The 8,607-nt window shown below is 43.3% G+C and overlaps 1 protein-coding gene across 2 annotated transcripts in view; it reads left to right on the top strand.

Moving 5' to 3' along the window:
• Positions 1-8,607, top strand: part of LOC122559148 (DDB1- and CUL4-associated factor 1-like) — an 83,884-nt gene that overhangs the window by 6,060 nt on the left and 69,217 nt on the right. The window lies entirely within an intron of this gene.

Genomic DNA, 8,607 nt, shown 5'->3' with positions numbered 1-8,607 from the left:
GGTGGGGGGGTCAAGAGGGGTCCGGAGAGAGCGGGCGGGTGCGGCACTCTGGAGACTACTACCCTGTCTCTAGTCTCACCCCTGCAAACCTGCGTCTCAGAGGTGGCTGGTGAGCCTACTGGGGCTGGTGGGGGTGGGAGGTGGCGTAAAGAAGGCTCCATTGTCTTCAGTGCAATTTGTTAACATCTAACCTCATCTAAACTTTACATCTATCAGTCGATAAGATGGCAAAGTTTATTTAATCCCCACTTTTTTTTTGGAATATTTTTAACGAGGTACCTTGAGCTGATGGGTTGCATCTTAAAAGTTTTAGAAGAAGTAGCTACAGTGTGTGGATGCGGTATACACTAGCATTTTTTATGATACTGTAGCCAAGTTTGTGGATGACACAAAATAGGTACGAAGGCAAGTCTACAGAAGGATGCAGAGATATTAAATGAGTGGGCAAAAGAGTTGGCAGATGGAATAAGATGTGGGAAAATGTGAAGTTGTGCACTTTGGCCGGATGCATAGAGAAGCTGAATGTAATTCAAGTGTGGAAAGCAGCGCTATGCAGTGGGATTTGGGGTCCTTAAAGGGTCCATGAATCACAAAATGCTAACATCCGAGTTGAGTGGGTAACAGGAAAGGCGAAGGGCATGTTAGATTTTGTTTCAAAGAAATATAAAAATTGGAAGGAATTTTCTCGTGAGGATATGTTGGAAGTATTTAGCCCTGTACTTGAGTTTAGCAGAATGAGAGGAGACCTCATTGAAACCCACAAGATTCTGTCAGGGGTTCTAACGGACTCTATCTTGTCAGTTATGCGAGAGCCATGGACAAAGGCACAAAGCCGGAAGCAGGGGTTGTCAATTTGAGGCAGATGAGGTCTTTTTTTTTTTTCTCGGAGGATAATAACTCTAGGATTCTTCACTGTAGAATCTATTGAGGCTGGGGTAGACAGAATTTTAATCAATATGGTTTCTGTAGATAAGTAGGATCATAAGAACTGTTATTTACATAAATAGTCATAGAGATGTACAGCATGGAAACAGACCCTTCAGTCCAACCCGTCCATGCTGACCAGATAACCCAACGCAATCTAGTCCCACCTGACAGCGCCCGGCCCATATCCCTCCAAACCCTTCCTATTCATATACCCATCCAGATGCCTCTTAATTGTACCAGCCTCCACCACTTACTCTGGCAGCTCATTCCATACATGTACCACCCTCTGCATGAAAAAGTTGCCCCTTAGGTCTCTTTTATATCTTTCCCCTCTCGCCCTTGCCTTTCCAAATACATGTACATCCTGTCCCTCAGGATTCCCTCTGACAACTTGTCCACCACCGAGGTCAGGCCCACCTGTCTATAGTTCCCTGGCTTGTCTTTACTGCCCTTCTTAAACAGTGATTTGGATGTGAGCATAAGAGATACAGTTAGTAAGTTTGCAGATGATACCAAAGTTGGAGGTGTAGTGGACAGCCTAGAGGGTTACCTCAGATTACAACAGGATCTGGACCAGATGGGCCAATGGGCTGAGAAGTGGCAGATGGAGTTTAATTCGAGGTAAATGCGAGGTGCTGCATTTTGGGAAAGCAAATCTTAGCAGGACTTATACACTTCATGGTAAGGTCCTAGGGAGTATTGCTGAACAAAGAGACCTTGGTGTGCAGGTTCATAGCTCCTTGAAAGTGGAGTCACAGGTGGATAGGATAGTGAAGAAGGCGTTTGGTATGCTTTCCTTTATTGGTCAGAGTATTGAGTACAGGAGTTGGGAGGTCATGTTGCGGCTGTACAGGACCTTGATTAGGCCACTGTTGGAATATTGCGTGCAATTCTGGTCTCCTTCCTATCGGAAAGATGTTGTGAAACTTGAAAGGGTTCAGAAAAGATTTACAAGGATGTTGCCACGGTTGGAGGATCTGAGCTACAGGGAGAGGCTGAACAGACTGGGGCTGTTTTCCCTGGAGCGTCGGAGGCTATGGGGTGACCTTATAGAGGTTTACAAAATTGTGAGGGACCTGGATAGGATAAATAGACAAAGTCTCTTCCCTGGAGTTAGGAAGCCCAGAACTAGAGGGCATAAGTTTAGGGTGAGAGGGGAAAGATGTAAAAGAGACTTAAGGGGCAACGTTTTCACGCAGAGGGTGGTACGTGTATGGAATGAGCTGCCAGAGGATGTGGTGGAGGCTGGTACAATTGCAACATTTAAAAGGCATTTGGATGGGTATATGAATAGGAAGGGTTTGGAGGGATATGGGCCGAGTGCTGGCAGGTGGGACTTGATTGGGCTGGGGTATCTGATCGGCATGGACGGGTTGGACCGAAGGGTCTTTTTCCATGCTGTACATCACTGACTGTATAACCCCTGCTTCACCATGTAGTCTGATCATGGGTGATTTCGTCTTGGCCTGAACTCCACTTTCCTGCTCATTCCCCATAACTCTAACCCATTACTATTAAAGCTGTGTCTATCTCTTTAAATTTATTCCGTATCCAGATATTCACTGCATTCTGGGACAGTAAATTCCACAGATACATGACTCTTCTAGAGAAGTTTTAAATCTGCTACTCGTTAGCCTAAGACTTTGCATTCTAGTTTGCCCCACAAGGGGAAACTATTAGATCTCTTCACATCCTTTTTAAACTCTAAACTGTTCAATTTCTCCTCAAGACCAGCCATGTAACTGATCTAGAGATAAACTCCAACATCCTTCCTCAAGTACAGGTACCATAGCTATATGCAGATGTAGTCTCTCAAATACCATATACAGTTATAAACAAAATTTACTTACTTTTGTACTCCATTACTTAAGTAATAAAATGCTGAAATTCCATTTGCCTTTCTTATTACCTACTGTAACCGCAGACAAACTTCTTTCAATTCATGCACAAGGACTTCCAGATCCCTCAGCACTGAAGCATTCTCAAGTTTATCTCCATTTAGAAGATAAGTTTTGTTTTTAAATCTTCTGACCAAAATAGAGCATCATGCTTATCCACATTGAACTCCATCTGCCAAATTTTGGCCCATTCCCTAAGTTTGTCACTATGTAAACTTAGTTGCTCTTTGCCGAGTTGAGGATGATCTGATCAACCAGCATCTCGTTGAATGGTGGAGCAGACTTGATGCTCTATTTTTGCTCCTGCATCATATGGATGTGCTGCCGCAGTTGAGTGTGTGGGAGGGGGGGGTGATTGGGATTGGAATGGGGAAGAGATGGTGAGGATAGAGAGAAGCCTGCACGTCTGGTAAAGGGGAAGGGAGGAGGTGACAGTCTGAGGGTCGTAACTTGTGGAAATTCTTAGTGCAAGAGGAATATGTGACGTACTGAACAATGGTGTGTCTTGAGTTGGGAGATCAGCAAAAATCAGGTGTGCAGTTTGGCCAACTGGTGCAGGAGATGCTGTGGTTAAAGTAAGTTGCTCTATGCAATGTTTTGTTGTGAAGTTGAACCCAATTAAACTAACTTTATGGTTGTGGCAATTGTAAAGGTGCTCACCTTTTCACTAATATGTCATCTGTTGATTTTTTTTAAATGAAATTTGACTGAGTAAACTTAAGTGACATGTGATACACCCATGCTGTTAAGTTGTCTGGCAGTCAAGATGAGGCATCAGCCATCTGTGTCCCCTTGAGGGTATGTGGTAGTGACTGAAATGAGCTTCTGAAATTGTTTAGCACTGAGCCCTAAAATCTGGATAAGCCACCTTGTCACTTCACAGAAGGAAAATTCAAAAGTCAACTGTTTTCCTGTGCCTTTATGTCGGTAGACAAGAGATGAAAAGTGGAGAGCCTTGCCACAAGATGTTGGAAGTGACCCAGTAGGCGGATCTGTGCCAAGTGACAAAAAGCACTTTAGCTCCAGTATGCTTAATTTCAGTCTGCATTGTAGCTTCAAGCAAGCTTAGTGAAATGTAGCAAGTATATAAAATGAAAGGGAGTTGGTGATTTGAAGCTGCAGTTTACAAGCAGCACTGGAATGGCTGTCCATGCCCCTTTAAGAATGTAGCCTTTTGTTTTGATCAGGCTCTTAGGGAGTAGACAGTTGCTTGTTGAACTATCTAATGAATGAAGAATTTCCCGCGAGCCTTGCTTTTGTTAAATCCCGGCGGGCACTGGCAACAATTATGTATATGCTGTGCCCTGTGATGTGTTAGCTTTGCCTTGACAGAAATTACACATAATGCAGAGGAGATTAGCTTGTGGCAACGCTGCAGTGCTGGCAATAAGATGCACACACTAAGCTATCTAGACACCTCTGTTCTTTAGTCCTTGATATTGTGACCACTCATCCTCTAGATTGCATAGGAGCATGAATAGTTTAGCCTTATAGACCAGAACATTTTGGGAGTCTGTTCTCCATGTTTTACATTATCTGATCTCTGGAAGGAACATTATCCAGTTTTCCAGCTCCTGATTTCTGCGAGAAGTGCCCATTTGTGCATGTGAGAGAACTTTGGATTGCAATTGTGATGTTCCCACAATTGAATACACTGAGTATTAACACTATCACTTGGGACCCATGGAACTGAATTCCTCTCAGGGCCTTCAAGGGAAGCATGGAAGATTCTAATAAGATGGATCAGATTTGATGTGGTCACTAAGAGTGTATTAAATGGCTGCTCAGTGTTGTACTTTTTGCATTAGATTAATTTACTCTGCCATGAGATGAGATTAGCCTTTAAATTAAACAAGTAAAAGATAGTTTGACTTGCTTGCATGCAGACAGAGGGGCCTGGCTGCAGAGATAAACTTAGAGTTGAATACGTAGCTGACAAAGAAAAGACATTTGTTACAGGGTTATAAGCAGTTTTGTGATGTTTCATAGACACTTGGGTGACCAAAGTGACTGGAGCGATCTTTTCTGAACGTGTACGTGGTTGTGTTCTTGTAATGTGCATCTAGCAGCTACAGAAATCTGCGTGTGGTTTTTATTTGGCTAATTCAGGGCTTCCTGTGCTTTGAATGTGCTCGTGACCAGAAGTGATGTTGCGCAATAGCTGCACACTTCAAGCTAGTATCTGGAACTGTATACAAATGCACCTGTTCATGTACTCTCTTTCATGCAGTGTGCATGCCTAAAACCTTGTGCCTTGTTGATGCTGCAATGATGCTAAGGAAGTAAGGGATGTTACAACAGGAATGGCACTTGAAGTGAGGACATTAAAAATATACAATTTTAAAGAGAAAAACATTAAAAGGAGAGATTTAAAAGAAAGATCTGTATAGCATAAAACCTGATCAATTGCAGGTAGCTATTAATGAAATAACCTTATCACCAAAATAGAGGCCCCCATGCAGCAAAATGCTCAGATCCTGCAAGCATATATATGTCCTCTCCAATTAAAGCAATTTGTGCATTAATGTGTACAGTGCATGCAAAATATCCTAGAATACAATCTGACTAAACATATAATACCTGAGATTCAACAGTTAAGTTTGCACACTTGTTTTTACTCTAACCAATATTCAGACCAACTTGTTGAGTCTCCAATATTAATTGTTTAGACAGACTGTATTCTAGGATATTTTGCATGTAAATTATTGAAGTAGCATCAGTCAAAAGTATTTTGACTGATGCTACTTCAGTAATTTACATGTACGAATGTTTTGTCTGAGAACTTTTGACTAGAATAGTTTTAACGAATGTATCATATTCTCCGGCTTCTTTCTCTTTCTGTCTTTGTTTTCAAACAAAAAATCTGGGTTTTAAAGTCTAACAATGACCATAATAACATCATTGTCATAAAAACCTGTCTGGTTCACTACTGTCCTTCAGAAATGGAACTCTGCTGTCCTATTTGGACATGTGATTTCAGACTTGTACCAATGTGATAGACTCTGAGCTGTCCTCAAATGACCGAGCAAGCCCCTCAGTTGTAACAAACTATTTAAAAATTATCAAGAGTGAGCTGGGATGGAACATCTTGCACTGATCTAGGCATTGCAAGTTACAAAGGCGAACTCAACGCTGGCCATCCTGCACAAACCTACTAATATCTGGCAGGAGAAAGTGAGGTCTGCAGATGCTGGAAATCACAGCTGAAAATGTGTTGCTGGAAAAGCGCAGCAGGTCAGGCAGCATCCAGGGAACAGGAGAATCGACGTTTCGGGCATAAGCCCTTCTTCAGGAATGAATGAAGAAGGGCTTATGACCGAAACGTCGATTCTCCTGTTCCCTGGATGCTGCCTGACCTGCGCTTTTCCAGCAACACATTTTCAGCTACTAATACCTGGCATCTAGTATCAAAATTGGGAGGGTAGTTTCAATAGAGCTGTCTCAGATTAGTCAAGCAACAGGCTTGTACAGTTGTACTGTCAAATCGTATTTTGCACACAAGGTTCCAGACTGCAACAACAGCACCACCCCATCCCTGCTTATGCCCTTTCCCACTGGCAGGACAGGATACAGTTGGAAGGGTGTTACCCTGGGAATCCTCACCATTGACTACACCCATAAGATCTCATGGCATTAGGTCAATCATGGGTGAGGAAGCACTGAGGGTGGCAAGGGCAGAGAATGAATTCTGTTTGGGGGAACTTCAATGTCCATCACCAAGAGTGGCTCAGAACCACCACTACTGGTCAAGTCCTGATGAAATCTGCTAGACTGCTATTGCTGTAGGGGGTGAGAGAACAAGAGAGAAATGTATTTGACCAGCTCCTCAACAATTGGCCTGTCACGTGCATCTATCCACGACAATATCAATAGCAGTGGAGACAAAGTCCTATCTTCACATTTAGGATACCCTCTGTCATGGAGAGTGGCATTTTAATTTAGTTAAATGGGACAGACTGCAAACAGATCTAGCAATTCAAGCTTGGTCATCCATGAGGCAATGTGATCCATCAGCAGCAGAGTAGTACACAACTTGCAATCTCAAGGTCTATCATCACCATCAAACCAGGTAGCAGCACTGATTCAGTGGAGAGTTCAGGAGGGAATGAGTTCAATGGGAGTGCAGGACAGCACCATGTATATCTAAAAATGAAGTGTCAACTTGGTAAAGCCAGAACATGGTTACTTAAATACTGAAAAGCCTAAGCAGGAAATGATAAACAGAGCAAAATGATTCCTCAACCAATAGTCAGATCTAAGCTGTGCAGTCCTGCCACATCCAGTTGTTGGTAGAAAATTATGCAACTAACTGGAGAAGACTTCACAAATATCTCGATCCTCAATGATGGGGAATCCTAGCACCTTGGTCCAAAAGATAAGGAGCCAAGAGTGGTAAATGGATGATTCATCTTGGAGCCTCCTGTGGAGGTCCCTAGCATCACAGATGCAGTCTTTCAGCCAGTTTTAATCATGCTATGTGATACCTACCATCTACCCAATAATGCAAAAAATTGCCCAGGTATGTCCTGTACACATACAATAAGACAAATCCAACCAGCCAATTACCACCGCATCAGTTATTATCAGTGGTGGAAGAGGTCATCAAAAGTTCTGTCAAACAACACTTGCTTCGCAATGAGCTGATCACTAACACTCAGTTATACTCTGTCAGGGCAACTCTGCATCTCAATACAGTCCTGGTTCAAACATGAATAAATGAGCTAAACTCTAGAGCTGAGGTAAAGGTCTTTTGTGGTACAGTGGTATCTTGGAAGAAGGAGGTCTAGAATGTGTAATAACATCCCTAAACAGATTGAGAAAACATCAGAGGTGTGAGTGACTGCCCTTGATGTCAATGCAGCATTTGACTGAATGTGACATCATTTAGTCCTAGCAAAACTACTGTCAATGGGAATCATGTAAAACTATCCACTGGTTGAAATCATGTCGAGCACAAACAAAGATGATTGTCATTGTCAGAGGTTAGTGGTTGTACCCTAGGACATCTCTGTAGAAGTTCCTCTGGATAGTATTCTAGGCTCAATCATTTTGAGCTTCCCTCCATCACAGGGTTAGAAGCCAGGATGTGCAATCATCCATGAACAATGTTCAGCACCTTTCAAGACTCATCATACTGAAACATTTCAGATCTAAATACAGCAAGACATGGACAGTATCCAGGTTAAGGGCGGTAAGGTGGCTCAGTGGTTAACACTGCTGCCTCACAGTGCCAGGGATCTGGGTTCGATTCCAGCCTCTGGCAACTGTCTGGAGTTTGCACATTCTCCACGTGTCTGCGTGGGTTTCCTCCCACAGTCCAAAGATGTGCAGGTTAGGTGAATTGGTCATGCTAAAATTGCCTGTAGAGTTGGATGCATTAGTTTGAGAGAATGGGTCTGGGTGGGTTACTCTTCAGAGGGTCGGTGTGGACTAGTTGGGCAGAACGGCCTGTTTCCACACTGTAGGTAATCTAATCTAAAGTGGCAAATAACTACAGGAATTGCAAAACCTGCGCCCACACCACCTCCCTCACCTCCATCCAAGGCCCCAAAAGAGCCTTCCAAATCCATTAAAGTTTCACCTGCACATCCACCAATATCATTTATTGTATCCGTTGCTCCCGATGCGGTCTCCTCTACGTTGGGGAGACTGGACACCTCCTAGCAGAGTGCTTTAGGGAACTTCTCCAGGACACCTGCACCAATCAACCCTGCTGCCCTGTGGCCCAACATTTCAGCTCCCCCTCCCACTCTGCCGAGGACATGGAGGTCCTGGGCCTCCT

This window comes from Chiloscyllium plagiosum, chromosome 18 (genome assembly GCF_004010195.1).
Source record: "Chiloscyllium plagiosum isolate BGI_BamShark_2017 chromosome 18, ASM401019v2, whole genome shotgun sequence".
Lineage (NCBI taxonomy): Eukaryota > Metazoa > Chordata > Chondrichthyes > Orectolobiformes > Hemiscylliidae > Chiloscyllium > Chiloscyllium plagiosum.
This window is presented reverse-complemented; position numbering and strand designations above follow the sequence as displayed.